Raw genomic sequence first — 21,273 nt, forward strand, 5'->3', positions numbered from 1 at the left:
GTCAGGGCTCTGCTGCAGTCTGCACACCACAGAGAGCCAGGCTGGTGGATGAAAGTTTGGCTTATTTTGTGCCTTCTTTCTCAATGCATCGGATTTGGGAAAATCTAGTTAAATCTATCTATCACTCACATTTCTACTGATAAATAATTTAGATCAGAACTCTTCTCAGATCTGTGACACTGTACTAATTAAAGCTTTCAGCTTACATATGGATTTGTGGAAAGGGCTTAATTGTTCATGCATAATAAAGCATAAGAGGCTGTGGTTGTTGATATGCATACATTGATTAGTTGCATTTATTAGATGCATTTATTGATTAGTTTCCTTATCAGAAATTTTGTTGTCCAGATGAGATTTCCGATCATACACAACACTTTTTAATTATTTAAATGACTTCTTTAGCAATGCTGACAGTGTTCAGAAAGCTCTGTGGTGTAAGAATTTAACCATCTGCTGCTTCAGTAACACAGTTTGATGACAATGTGTAATGCTAACATAACAGACAGGTACTTAAGGAGCTAATGATCCTGTTCTCTTGTAGGACATTGTAGTTTGTAGCCATCACTGACTACCATCCTACCTTGATTAATTTTTTCAAACATTCAGCTGTTCAAGAAACACTGAACAGAGACTAAAAACTGATTCAGAAATAGCTGCACTTTAAAACATGTCAATTCTCTTCACCTTTTACCCATACAATTTTTCCTAAATGTACAGTCATTCTGTTGGATAGTCTAAGCACATCCATCATTCTAGTAGCTTCCATTAAAGGCAAAAATAACTCCAAATTCATGGTTTTCTTCCTCAGACTGCACTATCAGTAAAATTGGCTTGGCATTTCCTACTATCTCCTTCTAGAACACTTTTGAAATAATTTTAAACGCATACTGAAAAAAAAAATGAACCTTTTTTGTAAGTCACTACTGAGAAGATATTTGTTTACAAAAGTCTTTCTAGTGGATAATACAGCATGAGTCAATTATACAAAAATATGTGCAAATTTTCATCTCTTCATATAGAAGGAATTTTGACATAACACCAAAAAATTGAGGTAAAATTTTTGAGATTCAAAAGACCACAAAATTTAAGAATTATTCACAGAGCAAAGATGTCGAGAATTTCACTGCCCCTTTTTCACTCTGGCCCTTTTTTTACATAAAGAAAAATTTATCCCTTATGTAATTAGCAATACTTGGAAATGGGGAAATTTTTGAACTCCAAATAAATTTAGTTACCAGGAAATAACACAGCTAAGATTATATTTCAGGTGACAGTGTTTTCACAGTATTATGAACAGTTGTTTTTTACCTTTATTATATTCAGCTACTATTTATTTTGTATACATTTTTTTGAAGAGAAAATTCTAAAGAGAACATGAAAATTTAAGTATTTTTAAATATATAGAAGTACAAAATACCTTTTCTTTACAGGCTGTGATAATAACTGCATTTTTTTCACATCAAACCTGCAAAATATGTAAAAATATTTTCATGGACTAGGATGGCTTTCCTGGAAAGAGTGGAGGATTTAAGAATGTTCACCATAGAACCCAAATTTACTAAAGGATTCTAAACAGGAAAAAAATTTACTTGTATTAGTATTCCTGCAGTAATCAGCGGGTTAGTCATGTTTAAAGTCACTGCTTTAGTGCTTGGAGAGGAATTAAGCTCCAGATAGAGTAAAATGATACTTTAAGTTCAGCCTTGAACATAGAGAGGAACATAATATCACTTATCCAAGTGCTTTGGGAAGAAAAAAAAGTAAAAGAAAAAAAACTGAGAAGGGAGCCATCTGCTAAGTACTTCAAAAAGTTAGTCTAACTGAGAAGTTAGGTTGTCCCTGCCCCAAAAAGCATGTAATATAAATAAGCAAGACAGAAAACTATTGAAAAAGAATTACTCACACAAGCTGAAAGAACAGACATAGTTGGCAAGCATTGTATCAGTACCATATTTTGTTTAAAGAACTTTCATTTTCTTTTTGTCTTATGATGGATGTTGTTTATCAGAGTAGCAGAGGGAGCAGGACAAAGGTAAGAGAAAATAGGAGGTACAGACCAACAAGAAAAATGAAGGAAGGCAGTATGAAAAAAGGGACAGGATCTGGCTGATGTTTAGCAAAGCTGGTAATCAGCACAGGAAAGTGAGCATACAGCAATAGAACTGTGGAAATATGCTAGCTGTTCCTAATTCTTCCCTTTCCAGTTCATCTGCTTGACAGGTTGTTTTGGGTTTTTTTCTCTTCTTTCCCTCAAGATTGCAAGAGTAAGGAAAGAAAAGAGAAATGCATAAAAGAACATATCTAGAAATGTGCCATTCTGCAACTAGGAGTTCTTGATTTTTTCACTTCCTGGGTGTGTTCAGCATACCAATGTCCAGCATGTACAACTGAGAAGGGGAAAGGGAAAGGGAAAGGGAAAGCAATTACTTTATTGGAATTTTCTAATTTAAACCCAAGTACATCAACTTTTATTTTAGGAGCATTTATTGTGGGGGCAAATATTCTCCAGCGAAATACTGCAAAGTAAAACAGTGCCGAAGTATTTTGGTTTTTATTGTCTTACTTCCACTATTTCTAAAGCAGACAGTGTTAAATACCACACATAAACGGGAGAGTCTGAAAAGAGCAGATACCTATTTATCCCTCCATGCTTGTGTAAAGTAAACAGAAGGAATTTATTCAAATATAATTGGATCCAAATACTATGTAAACTTAGATTCTGGATTCAATCTCTATTCTCAGGGCCAGCTATAGGTTTTCTGAGAAAAATATTGTTGCACATAGTTTTTTCACTTGAGTGAAAAAACTCAAGTGAAAAGCTGACTCTTTCATTCTTTGCTTGATAACTGATGGGACTCAGCTCCAGACAGAAGTGGGGACTGCTCTTGGTATAATATTGCTCATTTGCAAGAGTTGTAGATGAAGTTTGGTTCTTGATTACAGTAGAAATCTAGCAGTTTCCTATACAGCTCTACAATAAATTCAATAGTTGAGAAATTGTTTCTCTCTCCCTTAAAAATCACTTTCATAACTCTGCTTTCTGCCATTCCCACACTAATTTACATGCTCCAATAAAATATGCTTTCAAAGATTTGATTTTATCTGAATTATGACTGCTCAGGCCCAGCCATTTGTTTTAATGTCTCCAGTGGCAATCATTTACCACCTACTGATATTATATTAGATAAGGGTACTTAAGCAGTTCTGCCTTCAGTCCCAAAAGGGTGAGTGAGTGGGATGCATTCTCACATTAACAAGGTCTGTGATCCCTTCAGGACCAATGATTCCTTTCTGTAGCACTGTGATATTCTGTTGTGATAGACACTACAGTATAAAAGAATGCCCAAAACCTGATAGATAATCACCATTTAAAAGCTAGCAGAGAAACACAACCCTTCTTCCCTCTAGTAATCTGTAATCACACTTCTTCCATATCCTTTAGTCTAAATAAGCTTCTATTCATCAGACTTTTATCATGTTCTGTTAGATGAACTATGTTCAAGCTCTCTGTATCTTTTTTTTAAATCTTTTCTTTCATCTTGTTCTATAAAAGGAGAAAAACAACAAAATGTGCTGTTGCTCTGAAAATAAGCACAGGTGGATCTGAAGAGACTGTTTGCTTCTCACCTGCCAACACAGAATTCCTAATTGGATGCCTTGCTGCGACAAAAGACCATTTGGGAACAAACAATAACACTGCACTTCAGTTTTCCAAAGAAGGGAAATTTTGTAATGATGCCCTAGAAATAGGGTGCTCTCAGAGTTTCTATTTATATACCCATTTGAAGAGAAAAGTGTTTCAAATTTTGTGGTGCCTAGGGACATGGCTGAGTGCTGGACTTGGTAGTGTTTGGTTAATGGTTGGATTTGAGGATCTTAAGAGTCTTTTCCAAGCTAAATGGTTCTGTGATTCTATGAGTTGAGAAGAAAAGTTAAAACCATAAAAACAGCACTGCACTGAAATATTTTCCTATATATCCTTGGATCTTTTCCCAGTTCAATGACAACATAAGATAAAAATTAATGCAGCTGAGAAATGTGCTTACTACTAAATACTGTTTATTTTCATGAATATTGGGATAAAGCAGAAATTAAAAGTGTTGCAGAGAATACAGTATATCAGTAAAATATAAAACAAGGTATTACATGAATTACAATATAGCTGAAAGAGATAAGGTACTTTGATAAGATAAGGTACTTTGCAAAGCACTTAAGGCAGCTAATAGATGCTGTGGGCAAGTACTAACAGGAAGTAAACGGGGCAATGGCATACATTGCCCCTTCCTACCTCTTTTTCAAGTGTTTCAACATAAACTCATTCTAGTTAAAATAGAAGTCTGCATCTGTGATCTGCTTTACAAGCACAACACTAAATTAAGAATGATTTTAGAAATAGAAAGTACAAGTAATGTCCACATGTGTTTTCCCAGAGATTGTCAAAGTCGTATTCACTTCATTCTCATGTTATGATGCCTTATTTTCAGGCACTCTTTTTTTTTCTCTTCCAAGTCATTTGGTCTAAATTTGCTTTATTTTCTGAAAGATGTCCTAAGTGGCAATGTTTTCCTAAATTAGGAACTATCTCTTCAAAACTCATTCTGAGGCTTTCTTCTGGATGCATTCCTGGAAACAGAGGAGGTGTGAGGTGTTTGGTGTTAGGTTCACCCAAGCACCATTAAAAGCTCTGCTATGTGACTCAAAAATATGATGCAGGGCAAAGCTCAATCCAGAATTCCTGCTCTCATTTCTGTCTTAGTGATATTACCAGAAACAACCTGAGCCAACTTTGAACACCCTCATATTTAAGAAGTGTTTATATCTGGGGCACTTATCACAGTCCTCAACTTCTCCTTAGGAAACAGATCCCATGCCTTGGGTTCTCAACAATACTAGTTTCTCAAATGATAACAGGTCCTGGATGTTTCACATAAAACCAGCTAGACTGGAAAAGGCTAATGGCTCTGTGTTTGAGCAGCAGGTCTTCATCTTCCTGATGACATCCTGCTGTCTGTGCTTGGACACCAGGGGGTGAGCCTGGAGAGCTTCAGAGCTGCCAGCACAGTTGGACTGTGTGTGGGTGTTGCAATAGTCGAGGCTTGAGAGGCTCTTCTCACTCACACACCAACCAAGTGTTGTTCATCTGGAGTGACAGCCAGGCATTGGTCCCTGCTGTCTGTGCTTCTGCCAGATAAAATGTCACTTTTAAACAAGTCTTTCCAGTGGGGAGAAAAGCTTTCTCCTCCATGTCTTGAAACACATGCCCTGGGCAGTGCTGGGCAGAGCAGGTGGGAAAGTTTAAAAATCTTAGTTTGGAAATCTCAGTTTAGAAATATTTTCTTCAGTCATAGCCTAAGAGATGCAGCACTGAGCAAACTATAACTAGGCAACTACTAGAGAATAAAATTAACAGGATAGATAGGACAGGTCATGGTGGGGCTATTGGAGATGACAGAAAAGTAATTGGAAATACTGAGATCAGTATTTTATCAGTCTGTGCTGATTACACATTTAGTGAAAGAATTGCAGGTTTGATGAATGTCTTGAGCAAATGTTCTTAGCATTTTGTGAAATATTCTGATCCTTTCACTGTTCTTTCCAACAAAAGTTTTGAAACTTCAAAGGGAACGCAAGTTATTCCACAGTTTGGGGAGGAGAAATAGAACAGAAATTCACAGTTTCACTGTTGGCAGGTGGCATATCAGGAGTTGCACTGTGCAGGCAGAGGAGGGTTAGAATCTTATTTTAAAGTAATTCTGTCCATGCACCCTCATCCACAGCAACTGGGGCTCTTTGTTTGAATACTTGAGTCTGTGGACACGGTTCTGGGTACTTTTGATTTCCAGGTACAATATTCCAGTAGATGCTCAGAGGGGAAGATACTATGCTTCAGAGAACTCAAATGTGCTTCTATGGCTCATCAGGAGGAGGTTTCTTCCCTATTCTTACTGATACTGCAACATGGGGTAAATCAAGTGCTCTTCTGGTTCCTACCTGCCCCAGTGACCCCACACCACATGTTCAGAGCCTGCTAGGACCTTCTGCCTGGAAAAGCAAGCCTTGTGTGTGATGTGAGAGGGCTCCAAAGAATCTTGCTCTCATAAGTCCTGTAACCAGTTTCCCAGAGCCAAGATACTCCCTAGATTAAAATGAGCAGAAAGAGAATATTCTTCAAAATGTGTTCCGTGCCTTATTCCAGATAGATATAAATTATTATAATTATGTGGCTCTCTAGCTGAACATGAAGCTAAAGCAATAGTAATGAATAAAGATTTCTAGATTATACTCTTTAGCCTTTGTCCATAATAAAGCTCTGGCTAACAGGTCCATTTAAAGCAGGTCTCTGGGGACACTGAAATAAATGCTTTCATTACACCATAGAAGCCTCAGAAAAAAAAGTAGAGAAATAAAGTAAATCTACTGTGGATGTCAGTGCCATTAGAACATTATCCAAGGAAATTAGACACATTACTGAGGAAAAGCATGAGACCGGGACAAACCCCCCACAAAATTAACAGTATGCATTTTAACCACTGTGACAAAAGTTTATTGCCACTTATTTCCTGAGTTCAGAAAAATTGTCATCAGCCACAAAACACCTGGAGTTTAGATTACTACATGCTAAATTATTTTTATGTACTTGTAAAACAGTGCTACATTGCTACAGGTCTTAAAAAGCATCTTTTCTAAGAGTTACTTACTATGTGTGAAACAAACCTTTCACAATAAAATCTGAGTGTTTTCTGTATACCTAAGAAGTACCTCTTTTTTAAAAAGAGCTTTTTCTGAGGGATATATTGGAGGAGGGCAGAGCATGGAGATGCTTTCTCTAATTCCATTTAATCTTGTAAAATTGGTTTTAAAAATGTTAATATCCGTCCTTAATTTTGTATCAGTTCCTAAGCTACAGTTCCTCCACTCCAGAGAAACAGATGATGGGAAGCTGGCAGCAACTTGAAATGGCAGTCTTACCCATTCCCCTCTACTGAGGCAGGGTGTGCTCACAGTATAGATTATCCCTGGCACTGACTTGCCCAGCCTCCTTTTCCTTGTGAGAGGTTAAATTTTTGCAAAGCTTTTTACTAACATGTAATTAAAAAAATAATAGTCTCTATAGCAAAAAATATCAAATCAAATCCCATTCATTGCACCTTGAAGGGTAATTTTGAATTTGAATGGTGTATAAGTTAAAACAAATACATATTAAATTTGTTAAGAAATTAAACATGTAACTAAATATACTAATATAATACCTTAGCATTTAAAATGATTACAGCTTCCCCCTCCTCAGTGTTATACTACCTGTGTCTGTAGCATTTCAAATAAAAGCAACAACTTTCCAGAGTACATTGAAGACACATATTTACAAAGGCCCATGTTATGATGCTATCAGATTTCATGACTTCATCAAAACATTGCTCATCTAAAATGAAGTTGGTTTATTTTCTAATAGTAGGCATTTATAGACATTGTATTGTTCTGAAAATTACTTCAGGGACAGCATAAAAATAATTCCACTTTTATCAACCTCTATGTAGTACTAGTATTATAGCATTGTTTTCATGTTATAGTGAAGGTTGTATTAGTCTTACACCATAAACTCCTATTTCTCTGGATTTTATAACCATGATTTGTTGTCCAAACTAAAATTTGCTACTAAAAGTCAAAGTTATACTGTTCACAAAGTCTGACAATATCCATAGTACTTATTACTTCTATTCTGGATGCAAAAAATAAAGTCTATTTAGACACAAGTTTGTATGCATATATAATGGATGTAAATACATAAGTTTAAACTCCATTTTTATGCACACAGAAGCACAGCCTGCCCATGTATGAATACACATATGATGCATATATGCATATATATGTGTAATTCAAAAAATTCCAAAATATTTTATTCAATTTCTTCTCTTTACTTGTATTATTTTCTACTCTCAATAATGCCAAAGCAATATTCTTAACAGAGGAGTAATCTCTAGGCACAGTCAGCTCTGAGACTTTTGTGTGCTCTGCTTTTATGACAGAGCAGGGAGAGGAGCCAAACAGAGAGAAGAGGCAGAGTGTGATAAAGCTATTAATGGAAATTGTCTCCTCAAAATTGCCCCCAGAAAAACTTACATTGTGCTAAAGATTCAGAGACATGAGCCTGGCTGCTGTCACTGCCCTTATTTTGCAGCACACAGACATGAAGAAGATGAGTAAGCCACCACCATGCCCATAAGTTTTCAGCTGCATTCAGATGTTCTCTCTAGCAAAATGCTGAGTAGCTTTAGTATTAGTGTTTCAGGGAGGTGAGCCATTTTTCCTCTATCTCTTATTTAGTATTTTTCTCTAGTGAATAAGACATGGAAATGTGTTCGCCTGGCAGAATTCAGTTCTCTGAAGATGCAGCATGTAAAGTGCATCTATTCATTCCTCTGCCTTCCTTAACATGGTGCAAAAACAAGTAGTTAATTTGCTTAGGGTTTACAGAATCACACATGATTTTTTTTTAATTAATCAACATTTCTTTCATGTTTTTCAACAAATTTATTTACTGCATGTTTTTGAGTGTTATATATAGTTTGGCTTATGAGACCAATTAGGCGTTTTTTTCCTGATTATGAATTTACCACAGTAGTCCATACTTGGATCTATTTAGACCAAGTTATCTTCGTTACAAACTGAATATGGTTTTGTTTATCAAAAATTAGACTATGTATCATCCTTCAGACTTTTACCCCAAAGGATGTCCTTTAATTGGAACTGTTGAAGAATATGGTCTTATTTTTTAAAGCTTCTAGAACGGGGAGACCATATGGACAATTTTCACACTTACATTAGTTGTAACATTCTTTTATCTTGTTCACTTCCATATCCTTGACACCCTTTCAGTGCAGAGCTTCGCAGTATTTCCTTAAAGAGATGGAGAATAATTCTCCAAGAAGTTTAAAAGTGCGCTGCTTTTGAATCGTACAGAACGTTTTGGTCTTGTTTACGCTTGCAGATAAAGTAGTCATCACCAGTTTCACTCAGCTGTTCCTGGCCCACAACATCAGTAATTGGTTGTTTTGCCAGTAAAAGCTCAAATTCAGGAAACCAAAACTCCTCCACAGGAAGGGCCTTAACACCTATTAGTATTGTAGCACAGAGTGGAATATAAACCTATTAACCCTATTTTTCCCAAAGTGGGAGATGCAATTTATTTGATTGTATTTGTACAGTGACTATCATGAACACCTGTAATGTAGTTTGTTCCTTTAAAACCAAGCACTAGTGGAGGAAAACTCAGCTGACAAAAAATGTGACAGAACTACTGACTTTGTGCAGTTACACCAGCTGCTCCTGCTCCAAACTTTCTTATAATCAAAGACAGCTGAAACTGTTCTACTCTTTTTCTTACACCAAAGCTAAACTTGAAACAGTGTTTTGAATTTTTTCCATTTGAGTCCAAAAGTTTTCACTTGCAATTAAACTGAAACCAGAATTGTCTTGAAAAAAGCATTGCTTGTGGCATAGATGTTATATTCTTCGGGTGTTAAATATCTTATTGCAAGTGAATCCTTCCAATACAGAGTTTCTTATACTGTTTATGTCAGATTTATCTTCCTTTTGATTCATAACCCCTCTATTAACCTTTTCTCTGGGCTATAGGTCTCCATGTAGGACAAATATAACCAATAATAATTGTATTAATCTTTGCTCACTGGTTAACAGACTTGGCCAAAACAAACTTCATCTTACATTTTTATATTTGTATACTGTAAAGATTATTATTGCTACTTATTCATGTTCCTAATTAAGAAATTTGAAATTAAGGGCAATGTTCTTTTTTAGATATAATTAAAACAGTATTTCACAGAATGGTGCCTGAATTTCCTTATCTCACTCTGTGCCAATTAACTTGGCCCAATTTTCTTGCTGAAGTGGCTGGGCCAATTTAATTAGCCTGACTTCACTCTCTGATTCTGTATCTGAGTATTACAGAGTTAGTGTTTAGCTCCATGGAGTGACCATAATGAATCTGTATGTATGTGGGGAGTAATTGCTTTAGTAATGAGAAAGGACAAAACAACAGTCCATATCAGTATGTCACTTTTTAAGCAGGCTTTCCTGTGTGGGGTCAGTTTAATAAAAGAGCCCACAGTGACTGTGCATCTTTAGGTCCCACTAACATTTCTGGTGCTTGTGTGAGCAAAAAAGTGATATAGCCACAGGTGTTGTACTTCATAAAGCCAAGTCAAGGTTTTAAAACCTATGTATAAAGCATTGATAAAACTGCTTAAAAGTTTTATCAATGCTTTATACATAGGTTTTAAAACCTATTTAATTGTCTGTTAATCTTTACAGACAACTCCAAGAATGGGGGAAAAGTATTCCCAAAACTTCTTGAATTAGAAGGCTTAGCACCTATTTAGTTTGCTTCATCTTCTGAGTTCTTAATAAATACTTAATTGTGCCAAATATTCTTCTGATGTGTAATACTGTTATTACTATTTTTATTATTGATAACCTATTGATATATTTAATTACTTTTTCCAAAATGCAAAATTAAAGAAGATATTTGGAGAGTTTGTACGAGAGAATTGTGCCATAACTTACACCAGCACGGGTTAGATCTGTTATCTGGAGATAAGAGAGATATGATTTCAAAATCTTCCTTACCAGGTGGGGTATCCTAACACTTTTAGGAATTCATCGCCATATCACCAGAGGGTGTAACCAAGAGAAAGGCAAGGAAGGGAAAGTTTCATATTTTTAAAATCAGAAATAGAGGGAGATGATTATTTTCTCAGCATAAATGCTAATGTCCTGCTCAGTCATACTATGTTCAATTCAAGGCCAATGACACAGGAGGGTAGTATTTCATGCATCTTCCTCTACTAAGTGGACAAAGAAAATTAGGACAAAAATCTAGTTTGAAAGGACATATCAATATAATAGAAAAATTTGATACCAAAAGTGAATATAGAATTCAGATTTTGATAGTGAATCATAGAATCACGGAATCATAGAATCATAGAATGGCCTGGGTTGGAAGGGACCTTAGAGACCATCTGGTTCCAATCCTCCTGCCATGGACAGGGACACCTTTCACTAGATCAGATTTCTCTGATCCATATCCAACCTAGTCATAAATGCTCCAGGAATGAGGCATTCACAACATCCCTGCGCAGCCTATTCCAGTGTCTCACCTCCCCCACAGTAAAGAATTTCTTCCTAAAATATAATCTAAACCTACTCTCTCTCAATTTGAAGTAATTCCCCCCTTGTTTTACCACCACATGCTCTAGTAAACTCTTACCTACCCTGCTCAGTCACCGGAAATCACTGAACTCTAATCTCCAGGGAGCATGTTAGATCTGTACACACTTTTGGATTTGGCAAGCTTTTACTTAAGCTAAGGAGTTGCTTAAGTTACAAATGGACCTACTTTTTCCTTTGCAGGGAGATCCTGCTCATTGTGAAGCAGTGATGGTGGTGTTAAGCAGTGATGGTGGTGTTAAGCAGTTTTGTGCACACTTGTGCAGGCAAAGCCTTTATTTAATGTACATAAGAATTGTTTTCTGAGATATATATAAACACACAGGGGAAAAAAAAAGGAATATATTAAGGCAGTGAGGATCATAGAATGAAACTTATATTAGTGTAAATGAGAGACATAGCCCAAGATTAGAGAGAGACAAGTTTGCACAGCCCCATCCTGATCAGATCACAGAGTATCTTGATAGCAATATAACCCAGAAGTGCACCATTCAATTCCATTTCCATTGCCAGTCATGTAAGTGGGAGCAGTAGGATATCCCAAATGTCATAGATGTTTTCTGGATTTGGTAGAGTCTGAACACAAGTAAGGCTAGTCAGTGGATATCAGCAGTGCAGTAGAAAACATCGTCTTTCCTTTGCAGTATTTCCTTTGGAGTGAATTTCTTTTAGCCACGAAGGACTCCCACTTATATAAACTTCCCTTTATTTGTAGTGTGAAATGAAGCTGAGTTGTGGCACTTAAACTTTCTGTTCAAGCTAACCTAACAGGGCTTTTTTTATCTTTTGGTCAAATTAATCTTCAAAAATCTATTTCCCACTCTTTGCATTACATGGCCATACAGACAGCTGTGAGGAAGCCACAGAGAAGTGAACTAAGGTCCCTTCAAAATGCAGTTCAAGAAGAGCATCAAAATTTCAAAGCTAGATTCAAGATGTCTGCCATTATGAATGGGGAAACAGAAGTGATGTAAAACTAGTGTGGGCTGAAATCCAAAACTGAGCTGAGCACGGACTTAAAAATTGTGAGCTGCAGGCTGTGAAATGGAATTAGAGAAGTATAATAATTCTCTTCTGCATTATTCTGTATTTTGTAGTTCTTTTAAGAATGATGGAAGGCAAAACCTTGGCACATGCACATAAATTATATAGCTAGGGTAAAACACCCTTTTCTCTCAAGGCAAGTAGAACTGTTCTAGGGTACTATTATTCAAAAATGGCCAAAAGTTTGCCCTTGATAAAAGAACAGCAGTGTACATGAATATATGAATAACCATGGCCCAGTGGCAATCTAGGCATTCACATGGGTAATATGGGAGTAATTGAATCAAAAATTTCTAAGAGTCCATTTCTTTATATTTCAGTTAACATGGATTTGAGTTATTTGGCAAACGAGATCAGGAAAACTTGCTTTTCCCTGGCAGTGTACAACATCCTATTATTGAATCGGAGGAGATAAAGGTGGCAGAAGTGTTTACAAAACTAAAACACTTAATATTTATGAATTACTACATTATTCGTAAAAAAAATTTTCATTATTAAACTCTGTTAAGATGGAAAAAAACAGTAAATGACACATACTATCATCTTTGATAGAAAAACACATTGGGAATCCAGATGAAGCACTGAGGTTTCATTTTGTAAAATCAGAGCAATCACTTACTGCTAAGATGTTTTGCATCTTATTTCTGCCAGACTGGTCTATTTGTATGGACTATGTAGTTCATAGTCCATATGAACTACATATGTACTTAAGTGACAGAGAGGCTAAAATATTTGTCATCAGTAGTTGCTGATTATTTCGCAAATTTTTTTTAATTCTGTTACTTATTCAAACATCTGGTTAAGGATTTACCATTGTAATGTTAAATATTCTGTAAAAAATAGTATATATGTTTATTTCTGCCCTATGTCATCTGGTTATTTTATCGAGTGATTTCTGCTCATAGCTCAAAAATGTATGGAATTGTGTTGACTTTGATTTGATAAGTTTACAAATATATTACAAAAGCAAATATTGTTATTTTCCTTAGTACTGCTCTCTTTCTCTATTTGCCAAGCATTGCATGTAAATCAGGCCTTCTCTTGCTTTTTTGGCAACAGCATGAAAATGAAAATGCTCAACTGAATTAACATGCATTAAGACTCATAAATAGCTCACTGGCTGGGGAGCAGTTGTGGTTTGGTCTGGGTCGTGGTCATGTTACACAGGTGGCTAGAAAATTATTCTGATTATTTCCTCACACAGTTGAAAATTCTTTTCACTTCAAACAGAGGCATATCTTTATAAGCATGTATTTAAAGGTGGGCTGGCACATCTATGGTTGACTAAATATTTGCATGGGGAAGGTACAAAGGAACAGCTCAGGCAAAAATGGGAAGAAATTTTAGGAGTGGAAAGTAGCAAAACAGCCCTTTTCTTTATGAGAAAAGCAATCATTGCAATGTTTTTCAAGCCTAAATATTAACAAAATTATTTTACGAAGAGCACGCATGTAACTCAGGCTAACAGAAATCAAGAACAATCTGCTCAGTCATGCAAAATGAAAAAATAATATTTTCCCATGCTAATTTTCTTAATATGAAACTGCCTGAAGATAATTTTTTTTTCAGTCTGGAACAGGAGTAACGAACTCCACACATAACTGCCTTCAGAGTAAATTAATCTAACAAAATCTTTCATGGTTGGTTCAGCAAAATCCAGTTTCTCACTAGGGTCACTGCATTCTCAGTTCTCCATCATTTCAAGGAACCTTTTACAGACAGGCTTTTACAGGGTTGGTTCGAAATACAGTTGCTTCTTGCCTTTGGCTATTTTGCCCTACATTTTACTTTAGGTGCTGTCTAGTGCTTTTGACCATTACTGTAGAAACCAGTCGTATTTTCAGCAGATGTCTCAAATAACTAGACCAATTGCAAGGCTGATGGTCCAAAGTTAGAACTAGCAGCTGAATGAAACTGAAAATTTATATCCCACACTGAGAGCTAGAGTTACTTAAGGCGAAATATTTCATTAACCTTTCCCAAGTCAGGAACAGTAGCAGAATTACTGTGAGCATATTAAACTGGATTTTGTTTAAAATTCTAACATACCTATTCCATAACCTTTTGGCAATTTCCCTAGGAGAAGATCTCAGTAAACTTAAAAAGATTTACTCCTCACCTGTCTTCTACCATAGCTATCTCTGCCTTACAAAATGTCCCTTTTCAATAGACAAACACTTAAGAAAATTTATTGAGATTTCACATGGAGTCTGACTCAGTAAAGTGGATTTTGATATTTCTTAAAGATTCGCCTTTCTCATCCTTTGTTTCATCTGGGAAGTCAGCAGGGACAGGGGATTTCGTATTTAGTTTATATTAGAGCATGTGGTATTCAAAGACAATTCTTAATCTACTTTATCCCAAAGTACCAAATCAGTACCCTGAAAGTTTTTCAGCAGAATGAGGATGTTGATGGTATTGATGGCATTTCAACAGATGGGCAGTGTTTGAAGAAGATTAAAATGCTGTTTTGAGAAAGACAAGCAAAATATCTGTCACTTTATTCACAGCTGCTCTTTTTTTTATTTTTCCTGAGATTAGGTTGTTGAGAAAGCAATGGTGATTTTCTGACTTCTCTTCTATGTGTTGGTCTTCAGGTCAGAATTCAGAATAAAAAATAGCAGATCTCTGCGAATGACTGGTTTATTTGACTGCTGTGTGTGTTTAAGTTATGCAGGAATTTCACCTTGCAGAGTATGATTTTCCTTGGAAGGCTCCTCTACCTCATCTCTTCCAATATTCCAGGCTAGGACTATAATCATGAAAGATTCCAAGTTATATGATGATTTTGAATGACTCAGCATTTGATGTTTATGACACATCTCTTATCTACAAGTGAGCAGTATCTGAGTCTCTCCATGTAATTCGAATGCAAAGCTCCCATTTGCTTCAGCTGCAAAAGCAAAGCCTCTGATCTGCTATAAAAATTAAGTTTAAATTCAGTGGTAACTGAAAATTGGGAGCAATGACGACATGTCAAAGAAAAGAAACCCAGGAAATCAACACAGAGTAATATGAAAATATCAGTGTAATATAGCTGAACTCACCACCAATTATCTTGGTGGATGCAACCTGGAAGTACAGCATTCTGCCTTTAGTCAGTAGGACTGATTGACAACTACTTTTTTTAATGCTACCCAGAGAGTCAGAGGGATCCCCTCTGCACAGGGGTAGGTTCTGCAATATGAGATCCTCATAAACAGTTTCCAACCCTCACTATAGTTCCATGTGTCTCTGTCATTGAGTATCAATAACAGTTATCAACTGAAAACTACCCCAAATTCAGTTATTACTTTTCACTTATAATTCCATGGAAAAAAAATATAAAACATATGTTAAATGAGAAATATCTGGAATGTAAATCTTATAAACAGAATATTTTCCCTAGAGATCAGTTTAATTACTGATTTTAACATCACTAACACAGGTCATGAGTTGTCAAAAACTCTTCCTGATATGAGTTCTTTCCTGGCATGAACTATTTAACAGAAGGACTAAATTTATATACTGTAGTGGTGATCAAGAGAAAGCAATAGGAAATCATTGACACATAAATGGTGGGAGCTTTGTAGATGTAGCTTAAATCACTTCATTACACCTACAAAACATATACCACTTAGCTAATGATGCGTAGCAATAATTTTCAAATTTTAATTAGGACTTGAATTTATCATTTCTATCTTTAGTGTCCTTGTGAAAGTTATGTAAAAACATAGTATTCACAGCTTATATTCCAAAGAAAAGCTGCCTAAATGCTGAAAGCTTGTCGATCATTTCTCAGATGTACCCAATAGATTTCTTGCTGCAAGTTTATTTCCTAGCCATGAACAAAAATAGAAAAAACAAACAAAAAGTGTGAATGTTTTGATAACTGGATATTTTCTCACTTTCCAGAAAGTTATTCATTTCTTATAAACCTCAGATTGTGTCTATTTCAAATACAGTCCAGGGTTGTTTTAACAAAGTTTTGTGACATTTCCATGCCAGAACAAAATTCTTAGTGTCATTTCAAACCTGCTTAATTCCACATTAACTGTCTGCTTCTGGGTTTTTTTCTCTAAACAAAGTTCTTAGTAACATCAAAATGTGTACAAATGGGCAAAGAAACAGGGAATGTGATAATTATTTGATGTGTGCTACAATAATCTATTTTAAAGTAATTTTAGTGTTTGAGAAGCAAATAATTTAATTACAAGGAAACAATTTATAGATCTTTTGGAAATTCTACTATTTTGTAGATTAAGGCCATTCCTTATTCATTGCAATGTTTTGTTTATTGTTGCAACATTAAAAGATAAATCAGAGAATGTTGTACAGTTTTTCATGATATTTTGACAATTCAACATTTGCATTGATTTTTCTTTGTCTGGAAATTTGACATGCATCTAGCAAGCTGCAATCCTGCAAAATGTCATCTCTACATGAATGACCTTCCTGGAAATAACTAAATGCATTGAAGTTAACACAGAAAGAGTTTTGTTAATCAAATTGCTTATCGTATTAGATTTTGCTATACTTAAATATAAAATTGGAAACAAAATTGCCATAGTCTAATTAACACTTTATTCATGCTGCTCACATCAGACCTCAATGAATTCCCTTACAATACATTTTGAATTGAACTGAATTGTCATCAGAGCAGTTTGAAGAAATATTCTTATCCTCCCTCTCTTCAGGAATGTTATTCCTCCTTTTTGTCTCTGAATCCTTTCTAAGCCACAACTGAAATATTGTACCTACATCTACATGGGCAGCTTAATTGCTAGAGCAAGTGCTGTTTAGTGAAACAGGTCCACAAAAGACTCCAGGGAGGATTTTGTCTTTCAACAGAACATCATTTCCTAATGATATTTGTTATTTTTAGAATATCTTTAAAATTAAGTACATTCAAAATTTATATTTTTCAAGGTATTTTCAAGCAGGAATATGATGTTCACAGCCTCAGGACATTCTGACAGTTATTGGAACTTATATATGCATACTTAATTTTGCTGAAGATTGAAATTTCACATTTGAGGTAGAAAACAAAATTGAGTGTCTTGTGTGAAACTGTATTTTCTGTAGAAGTATTCAGGTTGAGAATTGAAAACATGACTTGTCAAGTTGTATACAGTTAACCAGTGTTGAGTCACTGAGCTGGAAATGATGTTCTGTGGTGTTTGTACTTGACTTTTTCTTCATGATTGCATCAATGAACAATAGTTTTAGCGATGTGGATTTTATAGCATGCAAAGACCTCCAGTCAGGGAGAGCATAAACCAAGTGCAAGGCACTGAATGCTGTCACAAGAAGAACTACATTAGGGAAGGGTGAAGTTCCATTTCATCATCTGTGCTATAGGGATTACCATCCTTCTTCAGCAATTATCCCTTCAAGAGAGTGACCATGTGGTGCTGAACTGTAACCTGACTTCTGTATTTAGAACTGAGTCTATTAAATGCCATGAAAAGCTCATATCCAAGGAGAAATGAACTGGAAATAACCTGAAGCAACAAAGAGCTTCTTAGCAGTATTCTGCTGAGAAGGTCACCAATTTCAGCATTTAGAGGCTTTTTCTCTGTGATGCTGATCAGGACAGCACAACCGCTTTGACTGCTGTGGAGAACAGAGACAAAAAATACTCCTTCAATTTCTCTCAGTCTAAAAAAGTCTAAGAAATAAGAAAACAATTTTGGGTGGTTTGTTTTGGTTTTTGTTTTTTGGTTTTTTTAATTATTATAAAATGTCTTGAAACTATCTTTGCAGTAAAAAAAAAAAAAACAACACTTTTTTATCTTGGCGGAATATTTTTTGGTTGATCCCATACCTCTTTTCCCATTTAAATTAGTATACAAGCAATACAACATGCTAGGAAATAGGTACATTTGGAAAATGCTTTGCACTTGAAGAATTGTAAATTATAGCACCTTGGAGCTTCATTACCCTTTTCTTAGGACTATTTTTCAGGAAATAAATTTACACTTCTAAAGACATAGCTCTCCTGTTTAGAAGGGCAATAGAAAGTGCAATTTTCAGGCATATTTTATTTAATCTGTAGTTGTCATATTTTTTAATGGCAATCCTGTAAAGTATTATGATTTTTTTTTTAAGTTTTGTGATGATGGTTACTGAAATTTAAATGTTTTCAATGAAAAGCACATATTGGATACTTTGATTGTGTTAAAAAAGCAAATGAATGAGCTGCATATTTTTAATAACTTTTTTCCTAACCTTTTAATTGTTTATCAGATTTTAAGTATCTGAAGAAGCCATGGCTACTGCTGGCTACAATGCCTAGAAGCATAATTTAGATTGTAGTGGATAGTCCTGAGATAAATTGCACTTACAGGATCTTAAAAGAATTGCTGGATCAAAACTGTAATTCAACCACAGTCCAAACATATGCTCATGCTTGTGCCTATTCATATATGTGACAAAAAACTTGGAATTGAAAATATATTTTTGCAGGTACTCAGGATTCACAGAAACTTTCCAGCCTCCATGAATGTTCTTCTCTGATAAAAAAAATTTGTAGAAAACATTTAAAAAGTGAATATGCATTCATAAAGAAAGCAAGCAAAATAATACATAAAAGTAATACATAAAAATCAGCTGTTCATCAGCCCTGGTTGAGTTGCTGGAACTGTTTGATAGCCATTGATGAAGTTCTGAGAGAATCACAGCACACCAGAAATGGGCTATCTTAAAAATATGCATTCAACATTCATTCACGTTTTAGTCACTTTATATTGCCCATACCTTTGTCTTAGATCCACAATTGCGTGACTCAAGACAAACACTAACACTGCTGGGGTTGTGTGGGTAAATATTTTTACCCATGTCAAACAGATTATATTTTAGGAAAATCCAAATTCTGAGAAATCACAGCATTTTTGAGAGAAAAAAACACATCAAAAACCGAACCCAACCAAACCAAACCAACAAATGAACAAAAAATGCCTCAAAACGTCCCAAACTTACAAAACCAAACTTGATCACAAAAACCTCATGGATCTTTCATGATCAGCCTACTTAGATTGATTCACATGGTGATGAATTTATGTACTTAAAATAATCAGGCCAACACTGAATAATGACATCAACTTTTAGATGAGTCAGAAATCAGTGCAGTGCTGCCATGCCCCATTGTTCTTTTAGTATACTGGGACTTTATCTCAAGACACCATAAACTAAACAGACTGACACTTCCAGGACACTTTCATGAAGGGGAGCACAGCAGCCTAAAATCACTTTTTTTTCATTGCTGCTGCTATGTTTTCAGCATGTGACAACAAAGCCATGGAAAGGAGTGAGATTAGAAAAGGCATGGGATTAGTGGAGGTCTGATCAAATACTGATGAATATTTTAATCACTTGAGAATATACTTTCATGGAATATCAGATTGATCACTCTATATTCCTCAGGCAGCTTGGCAAGGATGTATTTCAAACCTTTCCCATGCACTCCATTCCCAAAATTTACAGTAATCTAAGTATCAGTATAAAGTTTACCAGGCTGATAGAGCTCTAAAGACAAAGGATAGAGGGTTGAAGGGAAAACAAAAACCAAACAAAAAACCTGAAAAGACTTCAAACCCAACCAAAACAAAAGACCCCAAACAAATAACAAATTGATTTAGTCTGAAAGGTGAGAATGAAATTTGATTTCCTACAGTCTGGATCCTTTTTCTGAACATCCTTTTCCCCATAATGACCCCTACTGTGTCCTAACTCAGAAAGAGACACAATGCTATTAGTGTGCCATTACCAGTAAAGACTGGCTGAGCAGCTTTTGACAGAGCATGACACAGAGGAGTTCTGCATTCCTTTCCCTCAACAGAGACTCTCATTTGTGTCTCTTCTCTTGCAGACAGCAGACAATCAGGCTTGAAGTGTGTAGCAGTGCTATTACCTTTGAGACATCTATATTTATTTCAAATGTTATGTTAGTCATTCCATTAGAGGCTATTGGAGAGAGATACTAATGAGCATACAGCAAGACGGCACAAGAGCACATTGGGACACATCTAAAAACCAAACCAATATGTAGACAGAGCAGATGAAATAACAGTTGTTCTGTAAAATACACATTTTCAAGTCCCTTTTAGGTAGAAAGTCACATCATAAATTCTTTTGCCCCAGATTATTTGTCTGAGTTTGGTTAGAATAACTGCAAGAACACCCCTGGAGCAAGAAAATTGGAAGTTATGAAGCAAATCCCCCATTCCTTACTTTGCTGACCCGCTAGAGTGTCAAAAGCTAGCCAGATCCCAGATGTCAGTAGAAATGGGGAAACCAAAGAGATTTGGCAGAACAATACAGAAACTATATCAGGCAAATCCCATAGCTTTAGCTGATCTGCAGAATAATCTTATATGGTTATAAATATGACTCATGGTTGTCCTTCAACACAGTAGGTGTAGGCACATTCTGTTCACATGTGTAACGAATGATTGTGAAACCAGTGCTTCTCTGTGTATCATTCGGGATGCTTCTCTGTATCCCCGGGAGATAATTCAGGTTTTATTTCCTACACATTGAAAGAACAGTATTCTAGTGCTCCAAACTGCACAATTAATGATGTATTTGTTCTATATGCCATTTTTTAAAATAATTGAGTTAACAGTTTGTCATGAATTTTTGTGAGCAAGATGCTGTTTTAATTGACAACTTGACTTGTAGAAAACTTAAATTAATAATGTGATGTAAATGAACAGCAGACACTCACTGACCCATGCACACAGCAAGGACTTCAAGTAAGTATTGCAAGTAGATCCAGAATATCTGGATTTATGAAGCCCATGCATTTTAGACATTTCTGGATTCTATTGGGTTCTGAGAAGGCCAGATATGAAAGAGGAAGAGAATGCCAAAAATGCATTTCAAGACAGGTTTTTTTGTTACATTCAGAGTAACAAATAGGCCAAAACCCAAAAAAAACCCAACAAAAAATTTTAAATTCAAAATTACAAACCAAAAACAAAAAGCAAGAAAGAGAGAGAGTGA

At 35.6% G+C, this 21,273-nt stretch overlaps 1 long non-coding RNA gene across 1 annotated transcript in view; it reads right to left on the minus strand.

Moving 5' to 3' along the window:
- LOC143695947 (uncharacterized) overlaps positions 1-20,618 on the minus strand; it is a 62,568-nt gene extending 41,950 nt beyond the window's left edge. Inside the window, exon 1 of the long non-coding RNA XR_013185419.1 lies at positions 20,500-20,618. This is a non-coding gene — a long non-coding RNA (uncharacterized LOC143695947). The remainder of the gene's footprint in view (positions 1-20,499) is intronic.
- Positions 20,619-21,273: the final 655 nt, after the last annotated feature.

Source organism: Agelaius phoeniceus, chromosome 1 (genome assembly GCF_051311805.1).
Source record: "Agelaius phoeniceus isolate bAgePho1 chromosome 1, bAgePho1.hap1, whole genome shotgun sequence".
NCBI classification, from domain to species: domain Eukaryota; kingdom Metazoa; phylum Chordata; class Aves; order Passeriformes; family Icteridae; genus Agelaius; species Agelaius phoeniceus.